Raw genomic sequence first — 23,880 nt, forward strand, 5'->3', positions numbered from 1 at the left:
ACTAGCTCTGTAGATATACCATTTGTGGTCACTGTGTCACAGTGTTTGCATAGTGCTTACTATAAAGTATTCAATTGACCTACTCTTGTACTAATAGTATGGACTGATACTGGTAAGAATGCTAAGCTAATTCCAAGCAAGATAGTGAAAAAGTCCAGTTATCTCCACGAACAACTTAATCCAACCAGTTTATTAACCAAAGATAGTGATTAAGTTCTCGATGTCTCACTGGATGTTTCGTCATCCATAAAAGGCTAAACTTCACGCATAATGAAAGCTGCAGTGATACTTCTATTAGTTAAGGGCTTCTGTGTTTCCTCAGGTTAGACATATCGGCCATGTTAGACATGGCCAGCTTTGCATTTTGCATCACAAATAAGCAGCGAGCATTGTCTGCATCGACATTTGAAATTTCTTCCCACACTCTGTTATTGGATCACCATTGCCCAGTTTTGCTTTACTAACTCTTTTGTCCTCCCATTGACTTATGGATTATGGATTTATATAACTCTCAATGCCCTCTCTCGCTTTTATTCTCTTACCCTCTACCCCCTCACCCTCTCACCCAGATCTGACGTTATTTGGAAGGCATCTTTTAAAGTATCCTGATTGGTATCCAGCCCTTGTAACTTTACTGTTCACAACCTCATGAGCAAGAAGAGATTAAAATATTTGAAAGATTATTTAGCTTCAGAGCTTAGTGTTAGTATGGGACTGGATCCTAAATGGAATCCAAGTCTATTGACTATTGTGGTACAGTATGTTCAGAGTGCAAGAACAACAAAAAATATAAAGCATAAATATTGATACAGTCAAGACCACTAAACTAGAGCAGATCAACTTTTAGATACAGTATTTATATTTATGTATTGAGAGAGAGCTAACCTTGGCTAAAAGTCAGCATTTTTAGTTTTTAGGTTAAGTGAGTGTGTGTGTTAACGCTAGTGTGTGTGTGCGCTAACGCTAGTGTGTGTGTATGACCCTAATAAACCCATTTTACCTACCCTCCTGCGAGTCATAAGATGACTCCGCTCCCTTGGTATGCTGTCACTTATCTCATTACTTAGACCTTTGATGCATTCACCAGACCTGCTTATTAGGTACCGCATTTGTTTGAAGAGCAGCCTGGCATTAGCATTTAGATGTGCAGAGAGCTTCACTGAAAAATTCATATTCTGTAAATTTCCTTCTGGTAGATTTCTTTTTTTTTTAGCACTGACAGATAGCTACTATTTGAAGAAACCATGTTTTTCTATGAGATGCAAAGGTAAATATTCTTCCTTATTCAAATGCATCATGCTGTAATAATAATAACTTTATTTGAATAGCACTTATCTAAACAAGGTTACAAAGTGCTTTACAAAAATCCATGGCAAAAAGATGAATGAACTAAAATAAAAGGTATTCAATTCTGTTCAATTTTAAGGGCCAAATCACAACATAATAAGATTTATAGAGAAACCCAACAGTTCACACAATGAGCAAGCATGGTTGTGAGGCTGAATTTTGGGGGGGTTACACAGTAAACTTGATAGACTGTATATAAATGGCCAATGTGGAAGTCCCTGAAACCTGTAATCTCTCAAATTAAGAGCAGAATGCGACTCCACTGATTGCAAAAAGCTCTCCTCACTTAAATTATATTGTGAGTAAACATATTCATCAGGAGTTTATCAGACTAACCTTAACCATAACCATCTCCAATTGCCAAAGCATCGGTTCACAAACCAGTTGGTAAAGACAGGGAGGGTTTGGTAAACATGACCACCTCTAAAGGCGGCAGTGCTGTGGAATGGTCGCATGTTTACTATTTAAAGGGTTGTCAATCAACATGTTATTGACAGCAGTTTCCATATTTATGTTTTGTTTTTGTTGTGGGGTTTACCTGTTATTTACTTTTCTATCAGGGGTTGTTCCCTTTGGGCTCATTGCTAAATACCACAGGAAACCAATCTTCCTTCTCTTTAGTTGTTTCGCACATCTCAAAGACATATAGAGCTTAGCTTTTGCTCAGTTATTGCTTTGGGACAGGACGTCATGTCAGCAGGGCAGTGAGCAACCTTGTAAAATGTTGACGCAGTGTTAAATGTCGGGGAACAGCTTATGCAAGGTTTTAGAGCAAGCAGGGAACTGTACGCCCTTGCCTGTCATGTGAGACGAGGGAGAGAAGTTTGAGATCAATGGGGATAGATTTCCTGCTGAAGATTGGCTTTGATGAGCTGAGCTGTCGGTGTTCATACAGGTGTATTGTCTATAGGTCAGCTTGTTTTTGTGTTTGTTTTTGTCCTGACATGAGTGTACAAAGTATTGAGGTATGCTGACTTTTCTCATCAACATGCTGTTCATAATTTAAAACATTTAAAAGAATGCCATCATCATCGCTTCACATCATATACATGTATTATCCCATAGGACTGAAAACCAATAATATCTGTCACTACTGTATATTAGTCTTCTGTTTGAGGACAACAGTTAATAGACCAAATGAACAATTGACTGATTTCTAAATAATAAAAAAGCCATCAAAATGATTTTTATTTCAAGCCCTAATTATATTTTTAATTTCGCAGTAAAACAGTCTCAACACATTTGGGCTGGAATTTGTCAATTAGGTGATAAGGTATCAAATTATTCTTTAACTAGTTGATAAACAGTTAATCAGTCAAGAGAGAGAAAGAGGGGAAGAACATTAATGCTAATTTAATATTTTTATTATTTACTTTACTATCTAACTATTTTTAGAGAGATCAAAGCATCAATCAGCCAAAAACATAATCAGCTGATCATTGTAGTAGTTAATTGTTCGTTGTAAACCTACAACAGATATACGCTACCAAAATTCACAAAATAACAGATTAGTCCTCAACATAATGCAAAATTTCAAAATTAAACCTGGCATGGCTTCTTACAATGTCAACAATAGCTTTAATCTGAAAAAACTCAAAATAAGGCTTCAACAATCAATCAATGAAGAAGTTAAGAAACCGTGACACTCAGAGGGAGAGTTTATCCCCTTAGGTTTCTCCTGTTGGTTTAGGGTGACTGCTTTGGCCCAGGTAAATATGACACCCTACGAGGGGAAATCCTAAAGTCTACTTCTGCATAGTAGCAAACTGTTGGCTTTTACTACTGTACTGTAACAGATAATAATGCTAAACAAGCCTATTAATTATTTAAGAAACTTGTGTTTCTCTATATTACCATTGTATCTTGAGAATTGAAAAAGCACAGGGAGAAGAGATACAGGTGGTGGAGTTGTGTCATAATCAGACCATGGACCTTTGACTTGTTTATTTTCCTCTATTCAGTTCTCTGTTTTGTATTCATTCAAATGTCCATGTGCACTCTCCTCAGTTTGACACTCATGGTTGATCGTTGCAGTGCAGTAAAACAACTCTTGTCTGTAATGATTCTTGATTTAGCAACAGAATCCAGGAAAAGATACACAAACAACAATACCAGTAGTTAATAATGAAATATAATGATTTACATATATATGAACAGAAACTGTAAAACAAATAGGGTTTGGCTTTATTTACCTTATGGTACTAAAGATAACACACCACTGGGAACAAGGCTATATAATTGTCTAGAGTTCTTAGATTGTAGCAGTCTCGAGTATCCTTTGGATTAGTGGGGAGTGTGATTTGCTGAGTGTTTTGTCTCAAACGCTGTTTAGCTGCAGTGTGCTGCAGTGTGAGTTGGACCTGTGGGACCAATACAAGCCTCAGGGCTGTATGCAAGTAGGAGGGGAGTCATGGTGAACTAGAGCAGTGGTGCGATGAGAGAGGCACTATCATTGTAACCACTCTCTCTATGCTATGTTTCTCATGCATCACAAAAATCTTTTTGTGGGGACACACCCAGCATCTGAAAATACATTGGTCCCATAGATAAATTACTTGTTCTATGTTCTATGACTGAAAATGAGGGGGAAAAAACACATTCATAATAGGGCTGAAATCAAGCTTGAGCATTCCCTCTTGTGCACGCAGTCAGGTTGAATACTTGACGTTGCTCCCTTCGTCTGTGGTTCCTCGTATACTGCTGCTAACAGCCTTTTTTTGCAGATGAGCCTGCAGATTTGTTGTCGTTGAACAGTAGGGTATGACAGTTGCACGGTAGAAAGATGAAAAACAGCTTTCGCTTTGTATACTTTGCCATCTATGCTTAATGGCTTTGTATGCTAGCATCCTCCATTTTCATAACAAAACAAGAGGGCATGCAATAGGTCAAGCTGTGAGCGCCCTCTTCTGTATCATAAGGCAAACTACTTCAGATGGTCTACTGCGCTTTCATCGTCTAATGCGACATTACTGTTCAATAATGAACTATAAGACCCACAATAAAATGAATGTTTGAATTTCAAGTAAAAATGTGACAGCTCTAGTGTATGATGGTCTAATTTAGTATTTTATTTTGTTATGTTTGAGAGGGAATTGCTGGAGAAGCTTTTTTATTATACTCAGGCATTGCTCATGTTTTCTTTTCTCATGTTTCTGCCAAACTTCGTATTCCCCTGGAGGAACGAGTTCACGAGTGTTGATCATTTGCAGTTTAAACTCTCATTTGGCTTCTCTCTTTATTCCCTCACTCCAACATTTGGCCAGATAAGTCAATGAATCTCAGAAGAGGACCCAATAACATGTAAGATGTTTGAGTTTTTGTTTACAGTCAGCTGTTTTTGAAGATATTCTGTCACTTTCAACAGTAATTCATACATAATCAAGTGTAAATCTCTTGATATGGTTTAGTGTCATGTCATGGGAATCAAAGCGGATTAGCTATTCTGTTATTTTGTAAATAGCTACCACTATTGATATCTTCAACACACCTTACACTTTTTATAGCTGTCTGAAGGAACCACTTCAATCAACACATTCCCCAGTGGCTGCAGTGAAAGAGCTGTCATACTGACACTATACCGCTGCTGATGTGTTTTCTGGTCATCTCAACCAACTGCTGAGTCGGGACAGTAACCTTGAGGCTGTCACAAGGGGACTAAGGCTATGAGGATGATATCTGACACGTGGTCTTGGCTTCGTGGCAGTTGGTGAAGCCCTGCTGACAGTTTGGAAAAATACAGCTGAGCTAATGTAGCTCCTTCCCAAGGTCTGCTGTAGAAATGTTATTGCATGCCACGCCCTCTCGTGTAGCCATACATTTGTCTCAAACAATTGAGGTCCAGAACATTTCCTATGCTAGATGTTGATTTGAGCTAATCAAATGTTGCAATAATTACACATGATACTTGTACATTTTGGAGTAGCACGGTAGGGCTGTACATTTTTCCAAAATTCATTTGAAACAACTTTGACGTGCAATTTGTTTGAATTTATTTGGGAAGGTTGAACACTGTTCCGCTCTTCTGTGGTGCTGCCTCACTTTGATGGAAAGCTCACAGATGAGCCTGCAGATTTGTTTAAGATTAGGGCAGTTGCATGGTACAAATTTAACAAACAGCCTTACCTTTGTTTGTTACTTTGTATCTATGCTTGGAACTCAAAACCCTCGCCTGTGCTGCTTCTCAGATGCTTTGGTGATTGTCCACATAGGCTGGTACTGTCCTCCTTTTTCATAGCCAAACAGTCATACTGTTAATAGGTCAAGAGGGTATGCCATGGGTCAAGTTGAGAGTGAGCGCCCTCTGCTGGATCTTGAGACAAACTATCTCAGATGGTCTAATGTACTTGGAGACTGTATGTTTTCAACTTTAACCCATCATTACACCTCGATTCACACTGGCACACACATTGGAATGAATGTTCAAATTTCAAATAAAAAGGGACAGCAGGGTGATACAATGGTTTATGGTAGTGCAATGGTCTGTGTGGAGTTTGCATGTTCTCCTCATGTCTGCATGAGTTTTAACATGCAGATTTGGGTTAGGCTAATTGGAGACTATAATTGACCATGAATAGTTGTCTCTATATATATGGCCCTGTGACGGACTGGCGACCTCTCCAGGGTGTACCCCGCCTCTTGCAAAATGTCAGCTGGATTAGTGGTATAGATAATGGGCGGATAGGTCTATATAAATGCATCTCCAATCCAACATCATCTTCACTATTTATTTATTCGTGCACTGCAGCAGTGGCAGCTGGTTGGAGTTGCGGTATCACAGTTCCATCGTCTTGCGCTCTGATATGAGATTGTGGATGTTTGTATCACGGTTTCTTTCCCAGCTTCAGTTCCAGTCCTAATAATATCTATAGAGAGGTGAATGTGGATCTGTGGCAGGTTTAGACAGCTTATTGTCATGAATTTGAGTCCTCATTTCAGAATCAAATCAACCTCTCACAGTGTCCCTCAGCTGTGTTTCTTTTCTCTCCAGACATTCTCTCACTGCTGTGACCCAACAATCCTATTTGACCTCATAGCCCCTCATACTCTCTTCACATGCAGGCAGGAGACAGTTCAAAGCACAGTATTCATGCCGAACTGTGTGTCTTCATGTGGGATGTCAGTTTGATGCTCAGCTTGACGCTCTCTCTCCTTTTGTGCTTTAGGTCATCGCCTGGAGCAAATAAACAAGCTGCTCGTCCTACCTACGGATATCAGTAAGTTAGCTTCACTGTGCCCTCCCAAATTATTACAGTATAATGGTGTACTGAGTACTGTGGTAGGAATAGTGTCAGGAATAGTCTCACAAGACCATGATTTCAGTCCTCCCAAACTATAGAGATGGTTAAAACTAAACTATATTGACAGAATGACTTCTCCCTAATGTGTGTATTTCTGTGCACTGTTGAACTGCTGCTGGGTATTGAACAGGAATAGATGCAGCAACCTCTGGGCCCCAGAGAGCTTCTTAACCTCGCTGTCCACTGAGTCATGCCATTCAGTGATACAAACAAACAGCTAATGAAGGAGATGAGGAGAGGGAGTGTGACTAAAAGGATGGAAAAAAATGGAAGAAAAAGAGCCAAGAGATTTTGTTCCCTGGAGGTTGATTTAGAAAGGTAACATGGAGATTTTTTTTATTGCATTAAAGCTCGTATTTGTTATAAAAAGCAGAACACCTCTCCATAAGTAATGCTGTTGCTGCAGTCCTTGTGGTAGTGCTAGAACACTATGTTAATACTTTAAGGCATAATATCAGACTTGTTCAGCTTGGGCATTATTATATTACTGCAGTGGCCGACAGAAACAGAAACAACCGGGGACCACACAAATTTGGTGATATGTGTGTTTGAACTTACCTCCACCAAGGCTACTGTCCCATCTCGCCATGTCAAAGCACTATTTCCCATTAATTATCTTGACTGTGACCGGCCATATTCTAATTTGTCCTGCCACAGTTTCATAATGAATACATGGCTTGGCTGCGTGCTTGCTCACGCTATTGTCCATTATCTTTTACAATAGTCAGGTACCTGTCACTCAGAATCTGTTGCGTGTTAGAGTGACATTTTTGAGCGTGCACATCCCCGGACAAACAAAGTAACTAACTTGTGTGCTTATGGACGAGGAGGCAGAGCATCATGGGAGAACTTGGCTGAAGACATATTGTACAGTTGAGCATCATGTTGTGAGCTTCTCAACGCAGCCTCCGCTCATCATATATTAAACGTCATCTACAATATTCATCCACCCCGTTACAGCGTCATCCTCCCAAGAGAGAGAGAGCAACAGGGACTGTATCATGCTGACACTTTTTGATGCATCACGATGTGGACTTGGACGACTCTGCATCGATGCAGTGACGGAACATATTCGATTCATGTTCAGGACAGACTCTCGTTAAATGTCTGTCTCCTGTCTGAGTGTCCTCCCTCCACTCTCCCGCTGACCTGCACTCACTTTACACTTACACAATAAACACCAACACCTGAACAGTACTGATGTTTATTTTCTGTTTGTTTGATTCACTTTAGAGTTTATGAGGCACATATTGAAATGTGTTCACCGTACGCATGTGGTTCATGAGAGAACACGAGATGTGCACCGTCAGGACGTCAGGGTAAAAGTGACTGGAATGATCTGGATTCATGATCCAACACCATTGATTAATAACTAAATGCATGTGGTGATCAGTTTTTGTTAGCAACAGAGATGGGCAGACACACACACAGGCTGCAGACAGGAGAGAAGTACTTCCTGCAGATTATCACACAACACAGTTTTTTTTTTTACTTCATTGTTGCAGAACAAGTGACACCCCGTTTATCCAGGAACATAAATATTAATTCAGCAGGTTTATATAAAGATCAGCTCTAAGTGTGATTGATTAGAAAAGAGCAGTGGAGCAGAATCTCTTGTTGTTTCAGTGAGGTAATGCCCCTCGATGTTGCCAGGCCTCATACAGTAAAGGCTACAGACGCAACACACTTGAAGTCTAAACTGAATGAATGTCAAATCAATGTGACACTGACCACTGTTGTAGACTGACTGTTGTAGTCTGATTTTGAATTGAAAACCTTATTTTGTAAATTACAGCACACTTGTAATAACAGTAACAGTCTAGAATACTTTTTAAAGCACAAATCATGAGGATAGTGAAGATGAACACCTCTCACACAGTTATAACACACACAGAATTTAAATTCTTTGATGTATCGAGATGCATGGATAACCATTCTTTCATGAAATCATAGCCCTCTGAATTGGAATCGAATCGTGAGGTGCCCCCCCTTGCTGACACTCATAATCTTTGTTATTCTATCCACTTGAATATCACCCATTATTGACCTACTTCTTCCATCCATTTCCCTTTGTCTGTATATTCTGTTTTCTTTTGACTTTGACGTCATCCTCTGTGGAGGGATTAAAGAGTGACAGGGCGGGGCTGTTTGTTCTGACTGGTTTTGAGTTGTGACTCCAGAACCAGATTATTGACATGAGCCTCACACACACACTCACACTCGAGTGGGTCCTTAATCAGTCTCAAAATAGGTCCCCTTCCATCTGCATGTCACTGATAGTGTTTATGGGAAATTCATGGTTGTTATGAATTCATACAGGGAACTTAGCCCGAGACTAGTTTTGAGGAGAGCTGCCTTTTGAATTTGTGTCAGCACAGTGATGTGTGCTCGCTCTGCCAGCTGCTCAGCTTCACTTATTCTGATTAAATGCTTGCAGAGGGAAGGACAGACAAAGAATCTGGTGGTTCCCTAACTTGTAATGAATCATGCAAAGCCTAAATGTGTACAGTAACTGTATTCTCAGAGTCACTGGGGAGTTTGATGCCTTGCTAGGAAGTTTTTGCTGTGTTTGCTGCATTTTTCTTGTCTTATGCTTTTCTCATCATGAATATTTAAAGAAATATATCAGTCAGTCAGTATTTAGTGTATATATCCAGTTTTATTGTTTGTGTACATGCATTTCAACCCACAAGCACAAAATGTTGGAGGTTGCCATAAATGTTTGAAGTCCTCTGAGAAAGCTGTGAACTAAAACAATAAAAATGTTATAGTTTCCATCAAGCCAGTCTGACGTAGCCCTGCTCAGGTAGTAGTCCTGCAATTTTGGGTTCTTAGCTTAAAATATAACTAAATGAATATTATAAATGTTCCCAAATTTAATCTTACTCTTTCATTCAAATATTTATTAGTTGTACCTTGATTATAGTGAACTGTTTCTGCTTTTTATTGTATTGGTCCTCATGTCAAGGCATGTGCCATAAGTCATTTTTAGTAACATTTTTATCCAAATGTTAACTGCACTGACCCTCAATACTTAAGCGATGACTAAATAGGGGAAAGGTCCGCAGTGCAGTTAGACCTGTGGATCTCCACGCAACCACACTGAATTTCAGCACGTTTGGAGCAAGTAGCACAGAGTTATTCACCCTATGGTGAATATGGGTTAGGGTTGAAATTAGGGTTAGGGCTGAAATTAGGGTCTGGGTTAGGGTTGCAGCCAGGGTTAGGGTTAGGGTTGCAATTAGGGTTAGGGTTGCAGCCAGGGTTAGGGTTAGGGTTGGGGATGAAAACCCATTGCAGATCAAGATATTCTTGAGTAACTTTTGTTCTGAAGGTCATAGAGACTTGGAAGTTGGTTCCATCTGAACTAATGTGGGGATGCCCGATCCATTGGTACCGTCGCCGAGCTTCTATGACCTCCGGAAGGGGTCAAACCACCAGATCTCCACAAATAGGTACACGATATTTGTGAATAACTTTTTTTCTGAAAGTCTTAGAGACTTGGGCATTTCACAGATAGTACATGGGAGACAGCCACGCACCCACACCAAATTTCAGCACGTTTGGAGCAAGCAGCGCAGAGTTATTCATCCTATGGCAAATAGGGTTAGGGCTGAAATTAGGGTTAGAGTTAGGGTTGGGGTTGCAATTAGGGTTAGGGTTAGGGTTAGGGTTGCAGCCAGGGTTAGGGTTAGGGTTGCAATTAGGGTTAGGGTTGCAGCCAGGGTTAGGGTTAGGGTTGGGGATGAAAACCCATTGCAGATCAAGATATTCTTGAATAACTTTTGTTCTGAAGGTCATAGAGACTTGGAAGTTGGTTCCATCTGAACTAATGTGGGGATGCCCGATCCATTGGTACCATCCCCGAGCTTCTACGACCTCCGGAAGGGGTCAAACCACCAGATCTCCACCAAAAAGTACACGATATTTGTGAATAACTTTTTTTCTGAAAGTCGTAGAGACTTGGGCATTTCACAGATAGTACAGGGGAGACAGCCACGCACCCACACCAAATTTCAGCACGTTTGGAGCAAGCAGCGCAGAGTTATTCATCCTATGGCAAATAGGGTTAGGGCTGACATTAGGGTTAGGGTTAGGGTTGGGGTTGCAATTAGGGGTAGGGTTGCAGCCAGGGTTAGGGTTAGGGTTGGGGATGAAAACCCATTGGAGATCAAGATATTCTTGAATAACTTTTGTTCTGAAGGTCATAGAGACTTGGAAGTTGGTTCCATCTGAACTAATGTGGGGATGCCCGATCCATTGGTACCATCCCCGAGCTTCTACGACCTCCGGAAGGGGTCAAACCACCAGATCTCCACCAAAAAGTACACGATATTTGTGAATAACTTTTTTTCTGAAAGTCGTAGAGACTTGGGCATTTCACAGATAGTACATGGGAGACAGCCACGCACCCACACCAAATTTCAGCACGTTTGGAGCAAGCAGCGCAGAGTTATTCATCCTATGGCAAATAGGGTTAGGGCTGACATTAGGGTTAGGGTTAGGGTTGGGGTTGCAATTAGGGTTAGGGTTGCAGCCAGGGTTAGGGTTAGGGTTGGGGATGAAAACCCATTGGAGATCAAGATATTCTTGAATAACTTTTGTTCTGAAGGTCATAGAGACTTGGAAGTTGGTTCCATCTGAACTAATGTGGGGATGCCCGGTCCATTGGTACCATCCCCGAGCTTCTACGACCTCTGGAAGGGGTCAAACCACCAGATCTCCACCAAAAAGTACACGATATTTGTGAATAACTTTTTTTCTGAAAGTCGTAGAGACTTGGGCATTTCACAGATAGTACAGGGGAGACAGCCACGCACCCACACCAAATTTCAGCACGTTTGGAGCAAGCAGCGCAGAGTTATTCATCCTATGGCAAATAGGGTTAGGGCTGACATTAGGGTTAGGGTTAGGGTTGGGGTTGCAATTAGGGTTAGGGTTGCAGCCAGGGTTAGGGTTAGGGTTGGGGATGAAAACCCATTGGAGATCAAGATATTCTTGAATAACTTTTGTTCTGAAGGTCATAGAGACTTGGAAGTTGGTTCCATCTGAACTAATGTGGGGATGCCCGATCCATTGGTACCATCCCCGAGCTTCTACGACCTCCGGAAGGGGTCAAACCACCAGATCTCCACCAAAAAGTACACGATATTTGTGAATAACTTTTTTTCTGAAAGTCGTAGAGACTTGGGCATTTCACAGATAGTACAGGGGAGACAGCCACGCACCCACACCAAATTTCAGCACGTTTGGAGCAAGCAGCGCAGAGTTATTCATCCTATGGCAAATAGGGTAAGGGCTGACATTAGGGTTAGGGTTAGGGTTGGGGTTGCAATTAGGGTTAGGGTTGCAGCCAGGGTTAGGGTTAGGGTTGGGGATGAAAACCCATTGGAGATCAAGATATTCTTGAATAACTTTTGTTCTGAAGGTCATAGAGACTTGGAAGTTGGTTCCATCTGGACTAATGTGGGGATGCCCGATCCATTGGTACCATCCCCGAGCTTCTACGACCTCCGGAAGGGGTCAAACCACCAGATATCCACCAAAAAGTACACGATATTTGTGAATAACTTTTTTTCTGAAAGTCGTAGAGACTTGGGCATTTCACAGATAGTACAGGGGAGACAGCCACGCACCCACACCAAATTTCAGCACGTTTGGAGCAAGCAGCGCAGAGTTATTCATCCTATGGCAAATAGGGTTAGGGCTGACATTAGGGTTAGGGTTAGGGTTGGGGTTGCAATTAGGGTTAGGGTTGCAGCCAGGGTTAGGGTTAGGGTTGGGGATGAAAACCCATTGGAGATCAAGATATTCTTGAATAACTTTTGTTCTGAAGGTCATAGAGACTTGGAAGTTGGTTCCATCTGAACTAATGTGGGGATGCCCGATCCATTGGTACCATCCCCGAGCTTCTACGACCTCCGGAAGGGGTCAAACCACCAGATCTCCACCAAAAAGTACACAATATTTGTGAATAACTTTTTTTCTGAAAGTCGTAGAGACTTGGGCATTTCACAGATAGTACAGGGGAGACAGCCACGCACCCACACCAAATTTCAGCACGTTTGGAGCAAGCAGCGCGGAGTTATTCATCCTATGGCAAATAGGGTTAGGGCTGACATTAGGGTTAGGGTTAGGGTTGGGGTTGCAATTAGGGTTAGGGTTGCAGCCAGGGTTAGGGTTAGGGTTGGGGATGAAAACCCATTGCAGATCAAGATATTCTTGAATAACTTTTGTTCTGAAGGTCATAGAGACTTGGAAGTTGGTTCCATCTGAACTAATGTGGGGATGCCCGATCCATTGGTACCATCCCCGAGCTTCTACGACCTCCGGAAGGGGTCAAACCACCAGATCTCCACCAAAAAGTACACGATATTTGTGAATAACTTTTTTTCTGAAAGTCGTAGAGACTTGGGCATTTCACAGATAGTACAGGGGAGACAGCCACGCACCCACACCAAATTTCAGCACGTTTGGAGCAAGCAGCGCATAGTTATTCATCCTATGGCAAATAGGGTTAGGGCTGACATTAGGGTTAGGGTTAGGGTTGGGGTTGCAATTAGGGTTAGGGTTGCAGCCAGGGTTAGGGTTAGGGTTGGGGATGAAAACCCATTGGAGATCAAGATATTCTTGAATAACTTTTGTTCTGAAGGTCATAGAGACTTGGAACTTGGTTCCATCTGAACTAATGTGGGGATGCCCGATCCATTGGTACCATCCCCGAGCTTCTACGACCTCCGGAAGGGGTCAAACCACCAGATCTCCACCAAAAAGTACACGATATTTGTGAATAACTTTTTTTCTGAAAGTCGTAGAGACTTGGGCATTTCACAGATAGTACAGGGGAGACAGCCACGCACCCACACCAAATTTCAGCACGTTTGGAGCAAGCAGCGCAGAGTTATTCATCCTATGGCAAATAGGGTTAGGGCTGACATTAGGGTTAGGGTTAGGGTTGGTGTTGCAATTAGGGTTAGGGTTGCAGCCAGGGTTAGGGTTAGGGTTGGGGATGAAAACCCATTGGAGATCAAGATATTCTTGAATAACTTTTGTTCTGAAGGTCATAGAGACTTGGAAGTTGGTTCCATCTGAACTAATGTGGGGATGCCCGATCCATTGGTACCATCCCCGAGCTTCTACGACCTCTGGAAGGGGTCAAACCACCAGATCTCCACCAAAAAGTACACGATATTTGTGAATAACTTTTTTTCTGAAAGTCGTAGAGACTTGGGCATTTCACAGATAGTACAGGGGAGACAGCCACGCACCCACACCAAATTTCAGCACGTTTGGAGCAAGCAGCGCAGAGTTATTCATCCTATGGCAAATAGGGTTAGGGCTGACATTAGGGTTAGGGTTAGGGTTGGGGTTGCAATTAGGGTTAGGGTTGCAGCCAGGGTTAGGGTTAGGGTTGGGGATGAAAACCCATTGGAGATCAAGATATTCTTGAATAACTTTTGTTCTGAAGGTCATAGAGACTTGGAAGTTGGTTCCATCTGAACTAATGTGGGGATGCCCGATCCATTGGTACCATCCCCGAGCTTCTACGACCTCCGGAAGGGGTCAAACCACCAGATCTCCACCAAAAAGTACACAATATTTGTGAATAACTTTTTTTCTGAAAGTCGTAGAGACTTGGGCATTTCACAGATAGTACAGGGGAGACAGCCACGCACCCACACCAAATTTCAGCACGTTTGGAGCAAGCAGCGCGGAGTTATTCATCCTATGGCAAATAGGGTTAGGGCTGACATTAGGGTTAGGGTTAGGGTTGGGGTTGCAATTAGGGTTAGGGTTGCAGCCAGGGTTAGGGTTAGGGTTGGGGATGAAAACCCATTGCAGATCAAGATATTCTTGAATAACTTTTGTTCTGAAGGTCATAGAGACTTGGAAGTTGGTTCCATCTGAACTAATGTGGGGATGCCCGATCCATTGGTACCATCCCCGAGCTTCTACGACCTCCGGAAGGGGTCAAACCACCAGATCTCCACCAAAAAGTACACGATATTTGTGAATAACTTTTTTTCTGAAAGTCGTAGAGACTTGGGCATTTCACAGATAGTACAGGGGAGACAGCCACGCACCCACACCAAATTTCAGCACGTTTGGAGCAAGCAGCGCATAGTTATTCATCCTATGGCAAATAGGGTTAGGGCTGACATTAGGGTTAGGGTTAGGGTTGGGGTTGCAATTAGGGTTAGGGTTGCAGCCAGGGTTAGGGTTAGGGTTGGGGATGAAAACCCATTGGAGATCAAGATATTCTTGAATAACTTTTGTTCTGAAGGTCATAGAGACTTGGAACTTGGTTCCATCTGAACTAATGTGGGGATGCCCGATCCATTGGTACCATCCCCGAGCTTCTACGACCTCCGGAAGGGGTCAAACCACCAGATCTCCACCAAAAAGTACACGATATTTGTGAATAACTTTTTTTCTGAAAGTCGTAGAGACTTGGGCATTTCACAGATAGTACAGGGGAGACAGCCACGCACCCACACCAAATTTCAGCACGTTTGGAGCAAGCAGCGCAGAGTTATTCATCCTATGGCAAATAGGGTTAGGGCTGACATTAGGGTTAGGGTTAGGGTTGGTGTTGCAATTAGGGTTAGGGTTGCAGCCAGGGTTAGGGTTAGGGTTGGGGATGAAAACCCATTGGAGATCAAGATATTCTTGAATAACTTTTGTTCTGAAGGTCATAGAGACTTGGAAGTTGGTTCCATCTGAACTAATGTGGGGATGCCCGATCCATTGGTACCATCCCCGAGCTTCTACGACCTCTGGAAGGGGTCAAACCACCAGATCTCCACCAAAAAGTACACGATATTTGTGAATAACTTTTTTTCTGAAAGTCGTAGAGACTTGGGCATTTCACAGATAGTACAGGGGAGACAGCCACGCACCCACACCAAATTTCAGCACGTTTGGAGCAAGCAGCGCAGAGTTATTCATCCTATGGCAAATAGGGTTAGGGCTGACATTAGGGTTAGGGTTAGGGTTGGGGTTGCAATTAGGGTTAGGGTTAGGGTTGGGGATGAAAACCCATTGGAGATCAAGATATTCTTGAATAACTTTTGTTCTGAAGGTCATAGAGACTTGGAACTTGGTTCCATCTGAACTAATGTGGGGATGCCCGATCCATTGGTACCATCCCCGAGCTTCTACGACCTCCGGAAGGGGTCAAACCACCAGATCTCCACCAAAAAGTACACGATATTTGTGAATAACTTTTTTTCTGAAAGTCGTAGAGACTTGGGCATTTCACAGATAGTACAGGGGAGACAGCCACGCACCCACACCAAATTTCAGCACGTTTGGAGCAAGCAGCGCAGAGTTATTCATCCTATGGCAAATAGGGTAAGGGCTGACATTAGGGTTAGGGTTAGGGTTGGGGTTGCAATTAGGGTTAGGGTTGCAGCCAGGGTTAGGGTTAGGGTTAGGGTTGGGGATGAAAACCCATTGGAGATCAAGATATTCTTGAATAACTTTTGTTCTGAAGGTCATAGAGACTTGGAAGTTGGTTCCATCTGTACTAATGTGGGGATGCCCGATCCATTGGTACCATCCCCGAGCTTCTACGACCTTCGGAAGGGGTCAAACCACCAGATCTCCACCAAAAAGTACACGATATTTGTGAATAACTTTTTTTCTGAAAGTCGTAGAGACTTGGGCATTTCACAGATAGTACAGGGGAGACAGCCACGCACCCACACCAAATTTCAGCACGTTTGGAGCAAGCAGCGCAGAGTTATTCATCCTATGGCAAATAGGGTTAGGGCTGACATTAGGGTTAGGGTTAGGGTTGGGGTTGCAATTAGGGTTAGGGTTGCAGCCAGGGTTAGGGTTAGGGTTGGGGATGAAAACCCATTGGAGATCAAGATATTCTTGAATAACTTTTGTTCTGAAGGTCATAGAGACTTGGAAGTTGGTTCCATCTGAACTAATGTGGGGATGCCCGATCCATTGGTACCATCCCCGAGCTTCTACGACCTCCGGAAGGGGTCAAACCACCAGATCTCCACCAAAAAGTACACGATATTTGTGAATAACTTTTTTTCTGAAAGTCGTAGAGACTTGGGCATTTCACAGATAGTACAGGGGAGACAGCCACGCACCCACACCAAATTTCAGCACGTTTGGAGCAAGCAGCGCAGAGTTATTCATCCTATGGCAAATAGGGTTAGGGCTGACATTAGGGTTAGGGTTAGGGTTGGGGTTGCAATTAGGGTTAGGGTTGCAGCCAGGGTTAGGGTTAGGGTTGGGGATGAAAACCCATTGGAGATCAAGATATTCTTGAATAACTTTTGTTCTGAAGGTCATAGAGACTTGGAAGTTGGTTCCATCTGAACTAATGTGGGGATGCCCGATCCATTGGTACCATCCCCGAGCTTCTACGACCTCCGGAAGGGGTCAAACCACCAGATCTCCACCAAAAAGTACACGATATTTGTGAATAACTTTTTTTCTGAAAGTCGTAGAGACTTGGGCATTTCACAGATAGTACAGGGGAGACAGCCACGCACCCACACCAAATTTCAGCACGTTTGGAGCAAGCAGCGCAGAGTTATTCATCCTATGGCAAATAGGGTTAGGGCTGACATTAGGGTTAGGGTTAGGGTTGGGGTTGCAATTAGGGTTAGGGTTGCAGCCAGGGTTAGGGTTAGGGTTGGGGATGAAAACCCATTGGAGATCAAGATATTCTTGAATAACTTTTGTTCTGAAGGTCATAGAGACTTGGAAGTTGGTTCCATCTGAACTAATGTGGGGATGCCCGATCCATTGGTACCATCCCCGAGCTTCTACGACCTCCGGAAGGGGTCAAACCACCAGATCTCCACCAAAAAGTACACGATATTTGTGAATAACTTTTTTTCTGAAAGTCGTAGAGACTTGGGCATTTCACAGATAGTACAGGGGAGACAGCCACGCACCCACACCAAATTTCAGCACGTTTGGAGCAAGCAGCGCAGAGTTATTCATCCTATGGCAAATAGGGTTAGGGCTGACATTAGGGTTAGGGTTAGGGTTGGGGTTGCAATTAGGGTTAGGGTTGCAGCCAGGGTTAGGGTTAGGGTTGGGGATGAAAACCCATTGGAGATCAAGATATTCTTGAATAACTTTTGTTCTGAAGGTCATAGAGACTTGGAAGTTGGTTCCATCTGAACTAATGTGGGGATGCCCGATCCATTGGTACCATCCCCGAGCTTCTACGACCTCCGGAAGGGGTCAAACCACCAGATCTCCACCAAAAAGTACACGATATTTGTGAATAACTTTTTTTCTGAAAGTCGTAGAGACTTGGGCATTTCACAGATAGTACAGGGGAGACAGCCACGCACCCACACCAAATTTCAGCACGTTTGGAGCAAGCAGCGCGGAGTTATTCATCCTATGGTAAATAGGGTTAGGGCTGACATTAGGGTTAGGGTTGGGGTTGCAATTAGGGTTAGGGTTGCAGCCAGGGTTAGGGTTAGGGTTGGGGATGAAAACCCATTGCAGATCAAGATATTCTTGAATAACTTTTGTTCTGAAGGTCATAGAGACTTGGAAGTTGGTTCCATCTGAACTAATGTGGGGATGCCCGATCCATTGGTACCATCCCCGAGCTTCTACGACCTCCGGAAGGGGTCAAACCACCAGATCTCCACCAAAAAGTACACGATATTTGTGAATAACTTTTTTTCTGAAAGTCGTAGAGACTTGGGCATTGTACAGATAGTACAGGGGAGACAGCCACGCACCCACACCAAATTTCAGCACGTTTGGAGCAAGCAGCGCATAGTTATTCATCCTATGGCAAATAGGGTTAGGGCTGACATTAGGGTTAGGGTTAGGGTTGGGGTTGCAATTAGGGTTAGGGTTGCAGCCAGGGTTAGGGTTAGGGTTGGGGATGAAAACCCATTGGAGATCAAGATATTCTTGAATAACTTTTGTTCTGAAGGTCATAGAGACTTGGAACTTGGTTCCATCTGAACTAATGTGGGGATGCCCGATCCATTGGTACCATCCCCGAGCTTCTACGACCTCCGGAAGGGGTCAAACCACCAGATCTCCACCAAAAAGTACACGATATTTGTGAATAACTTTTTTTCTGAAAGTCGTAGAGACTTGGGCATTTCACAGATAGTACAGGGGAGACAGCCACGCACCCACACCAAATTTCAGCACGTTTGGAGCAAGCAGCGCAGAGTTATTCATCCTATGGCAAATAGGGTTAGGGCTGACATTAGGGTTAGGGTTAGGGTTGGGGTTGCAATTAGGGTTAGGGTTGCAGCCAGGGTTAGGGTTAGGGTTGGGGATGAAAACCCATTGGAGATCAAGATATTCTTGAATAACTTTTGTTCTGAAGGTCATAGAGACTTGGAAGTTGGTTGCATCTGAACTAATGTGGGGATGCCCGATCCATTGGTACCATCCCCGAGCTTCTACGACCTCCGGAAGGGGTCAAACCACCAGATCTCCACCAAAAAGTACACGATATTTGTGAATAACTTTTTTTCTGAAAGTCGTAGAGACTTGGGCATTTCACAGATAGTACAGGGGAGACAGCCACGCACCCACACCAAATTTAAGCACGTTTGGAGCAAGCAGCGCAGAGTTATTCATCCTATGGCAAATAGGGTTAGGGCTGACATTAGGGTTAGGGTTAGGGTTGGGGTTGCAATTAGGGTTAGGGTTAGGGTTGGGGATGAAAACCCATTGGAGATCAAGATATTCTTGAATAACTTTTGTTCTGAAGGTCATAGAGACTTGGAACTTGGTTCCATCTGAACTAATGTGGGGATGCCCGATCCATTGGTACCATCCCCGAGCTTCTACGACCTCCGGAAGGGGTCAAACCACCAGATCTCCACCAAAAAGTACACGATATTTGTGAATAACTTTTTTTCTGAAAGTCGTAGAGACTTGGGCATTTCACAGATAGTACAGGGGAGACAGCCACGCACCCACACCAAATTTCAGCACGTTTGGAGCAAGCAGCGCAGAGTTATTCATCCTATGGCAAATAGGGTAAGGGCTGACATTAGGGTTAGGGTTAGGGTTGGGGTTGCAATTAGGGTTAGGGTTGCAGCCAGGGTTAGGGTTAGGGTTAGGGTTGGGGATGAAAACCCATTGGAGATCAAGATATTCTTGAATAACTTTTGTTCTGAAGGTCATAGAGACTTGGAAGTTGGTTCCATCTGAACTAATGTGGGGATGCCCGATCCATTGGTACCATCCCCGAGCTTCTACGACCTCCGGAAGGGGTCAAACCACCAGATCTCCACCAAAAAGTACACGATATTTGTGAATAACTTTTTTTCTGAAAGTCGTAGAGACTTGGGCATTTCACAGATAGTACAGGGGAGACAGCCACGCACCCACACCAAATTTCAGCACGTTTGGAGCAAGCAGCGCAGAGTTATTCATCCTATGGCAAATAGGGTTAGGGCTGACATTAGGGTTAGGGTTAGGGTTGGGGTTGCAATTAGGGTTAGGGTTGCAGCCAGGGTTAGGGTTAGGGTTGGGGATGAAAACCCATTGGAGATCAAGATATTCTTGAATAACTTTTGTTCTGAAGGTCATAGAGACTTGGAAGTTGGTTCCATCTGAACTAATGTGGGGATGCCCGATCCATTGGTACCATCCCCGAGCTTCTACGACCTCCGGAAGGGGTCAAACCACCAGATCTCCACCAAAAAGTACACGATATTTGTGAATAACTTTTTTTCTGAAAGTCGTAGAGACTTGGGCATTTCACAGATAGTACAGGGGAGACAGCCACGCACCCACACCAAATTTCAGCACGTTTGGAGCAAGCAGCGCAGAGTTATTCATCCTATGGCAAATAGGGTTAGGGCTGACATTAGGGTTAGGGTTAGGGTTGGGGTTGCAATTAGGGTTAGGGTTAGGGTTGGGGATGAAAACCCATTGGAGATCAAGATATTCTTGAATAACTTTTGTTCTGAAGGTCATAGAGACTTGGAAGTTGGTTCCATCTGAACTAATGTGGGGATGCCCGATCCATTGGTACCATCCCCGAGCTTCTACGACCTCCGGAAGGGGTCAAACCACCAGATCTCCACCAAAAAGTACACGATATTTGTGAATAACTTTTTTTCTGAAAGTCGTAGAGACTTGGGCATTTCACAGATAGTACAGGGGAGACAGCCACGCACCCACAGCAAATTTCAGCACGTTTGGAGCAAGCAGCGCAGAGTTATTCATCCTATGGCAAATAGGGTTAGGGCTGACAATAGGGTTAGGGTTAGGGTTGGGGTTGCAATTAGGGTTAGGGTTGCAGCCAGGGTTAGGGTTGGGGATGAAAACCCATTGGAGATCAAGATATTCTTGAATAACTTTTGTTCTGAAGGTCATAGAGACTTGGAAGTTGGTTCCATCTGAACTAATGTGGGGATGCCCGATCCATTGGTACCATCCCCGAGCTTCTACGACCTCCGGAAGGGGTCAAACCACCAGATCTCCACCAAAAAGTACACGATATTTGTGAATAACTTTTTTTCTGAAAGTCGTAGAGACTTGGGCATTTCACAGATAGTACAGGGGAGACAGCCACGCACCCACACCAAATTTCAGCACGTTTGGAGCAAGCAGCGCAGAGTTATTCATCCTATGGCAAATAGGGTTAGGGCTGACATTAGGGTTAGGGTTAGGGTTGGGGTTGCAATTAGGGTTAGGGTTGCAGCCAGGGTTAGGGTTAGGGTTGGGGATGAAAACCCATTGGAGATCAAGATATTCTTGAATAACTTTTGTTCTGAAGGTCATAGAGACTTGGAAGTTGGTTCCATCTGAACTAATGTGGGGATGCCCGATCCATTGGTACCATCCCCGAGCTTCTACGACCTCTGGAAGGGGTCAAACCACCAGATCTCCACCAAAAAGTACACGATATTTGTGAATAACTTTTTTTCTGAAAGTCGTAGAGACTTGGGCATTTCACAGATAGTACAGGGGAGACAGCCACGCACCCACACCAAATTTCAGCACGTTTGGAGCAAGCAGCGCAGAGTTATTCATCCTATGGCAAATAGGGTAAGGGCTGACATTAGGGTTAGGGTTAGGGTTGGGGTTGCAATTAGGGTTAGGGTTGCAGCCAGGGTTAGGGTTAGGGTTAGGGTTGGGGATGAAAACCCATTGGAGATCAAGATATTCTTGAATAACTTTTGTTCTGAAGGTCATAGAGACTTGGAAGTTGGTTCCATCTGAACTAATGTGGGGATGCCCGATCCATTGGTACCATCCCCGAGCTTCTACGACCTCCGGAAGGGGTCAAACCACCAGATCTCCACCAAAAAGTACACGATATTTGTGAATAACTTTTTTTCTGAAAGTCGTAGAGACTTGGGCATTTCACAGATAGTACAGGGGAGACAGCCACGCACCCACACCAAATTTCAGCACGTTTGGAGCAAGCAGCGCAGAGTTATTCATCCTATGGCAAATAGGGTTAGGGCTGACATTAGGGTTAGGGTTAGGGTTGGGGTTGCAATTAGGGTTAGGGTTGCAGCCAGGGTTAGGGTTAGGGTTGGGGATGAAAACCCATTGGAGATCAAGATATTCTTGAATAACTTTTGTTCTGAAGGTCATAGAGACTTGGAAGTTGGTTCCATCTGAACTAATGTGGGGATGCCCGATCCATTGGTACCATCCCCGAGCTTCTACGACCTCCGGAAGGGGTCAAACCACCAGATCTCCACCAAAAAGTACACGATATTTGTGAATAACTTTTTTTCTGAAAGTCGTAGAGACTTGGGCATTTCACAGATAGTACAGGGGAGACAGCCACGCACCCACACCAAATTTCAGCACGTTTGGAGCAAGCAGCGCAGAGTTATTCATCCTATGGCAAATAGGGTTAGGGCTGACATTAGGGTTAGGGTTAGGGTTGGGGTTGCAATTAGGGTTAGGGTTGCAGCCAGGGTTAGGGTTAGGGTTGGGGATGAAAACCCATTGGAGATCAAGATATTCTTGAATAACTTTTGTTCTGAAGGTCATAGAGACTTGGAAGTTGGTTCCATCTGAACTAATGTGGGGATGCCCGATCCATTGGTACCATCCCCGAGCTTCTACGACCTCCGGAAGGGGTCAAACCACCAGATCTCCACCAAAAAGTACACGATATTTGTGAATAACTTTTTTTCTGAAAGTCGTAGAGACTTGGGCATTTCACAGATAGTACAGGGGAGACAGCCACGCACCCACACCAAATTTCAGCACGTTTGGAGCAAGCAGCGCAGAGTTATTCATCCTATGGCAAATAGGGTTAGGGCTGACATTAGGGTTAGGGTTAGGGTTGGGGTTGCAACTAGGGTTAGGGTTGCAGCCAGGGTTAGGGTTAGGGTTGGGGATGAAAACCCATTGGAGATCAAGATATTCTTGAATAACTTTTGTTCTGAAGGTCATAGAGACTTGGAAGTTGGTTCCATCTGAACTAATGTGGGGATGCCCGATCCATTGGTACCATCCCCGAGCTTCTACGACCTCCGGAAGGGGTCAAACCACCAGATCTCCACCAAAAAGTACACGATATTTGTGAATAACTTTTTTTCTGAAAGTCGTAGAGACTTGGGCATTTCACAGATAGTACAGGGGAGACAGCCACGCACCCACACCAAATTTCAGCACGTTTGGAGCAAGCAGCGCAGAGTTATTCATCCTATGGCAAATAGGGTTAGGGCTGACATTAGGGTTAGGGTTAGGGTTGGGGTTGCAATTAGGGTTAGGGTTGCAGCCAGGGTTAGGGTTAGGGTTGGGGATGAAAACCCATTGGAGATCAAGATATTCTTGAATAACTTTTGTTCTGAAGGTCATAGAGACTTGGAAGTTGGTTCCATCTGAACTAATGTGGGGATGCCCGATCCATTGGTACCATCCCCGAGCTTCTACGACCTCCGGAAGGGGTCAAACCACCAGATCTCCACCAAAAAGTACACGATATTTGTGAATAACTTTTTTTCTGAAAGTCGTAGAGACTTGGGCATTTCACAGATAGTACAGGGGAGACAGCCACGCACCCACACCAAATTTCAGCACGTTTGGAGCAAGCAGCGCAGAGTTATTCATCCTATGGCAAATAGGGTTAGGGCTGACATTAGGGTTAGGGTTAGGGTTCGGGTTGCAATTAGGGTTAGGGTTAGGGTTGGGGATGAAAACCCATTGGAGATCAAGATATTCTTGAATAACTTTTGTTCTGAAGGTCATAGAGACTTGGAAGTTGGTTCCATCTGAACTAATGTGG

The 23,880-nt window shown here is 43.7% G+C and overlaps 1 protein-coding gene across 3 annotated transcripts in view; it reads left to right on the plus strand.

Moving 5' to 3' along the window:
* Window positions 1–23,880, plus strand: part of apba2b (amyloid beta (A4) precursor protein-binding, family A, member 2b) — a 283,847-nt gene that overhangs the window by 6,000 nt on the left and 253,967 nt on the right. For 2 of the 3 annotated variants that reach the window (XM_069524690.1, XM_069524707.1), the window contains exon 2: window positions 6,510–6,560. The exons of the other annotated variant lie outside the window; for it this stretch is intronic. The gene's annotated coding sequence lies outside the window, so the exon portion shown is untranslated. The remainder of the gene's footprint in view (window positions 1–6,509; window positions 6,561–23,880) is intronic. 3 annotated transcript variants of the gene reach the window in all.

Source organism: Paralichthys olivaceus, chromosome 1 (assembly GCF_024713975.1).
Source record: "Paralichthys olivaceus isolate ysfri-2021 chromosome 1, ASM2471397v2, whole genome shotgun sequence".
Lineage (NCBI taxonomy): Eukaryota > Metazoa > Chordata > Actinopteri > Pleuronectiformes > Paralichthyidae > Paralichthys > Paralichthys olivaceus.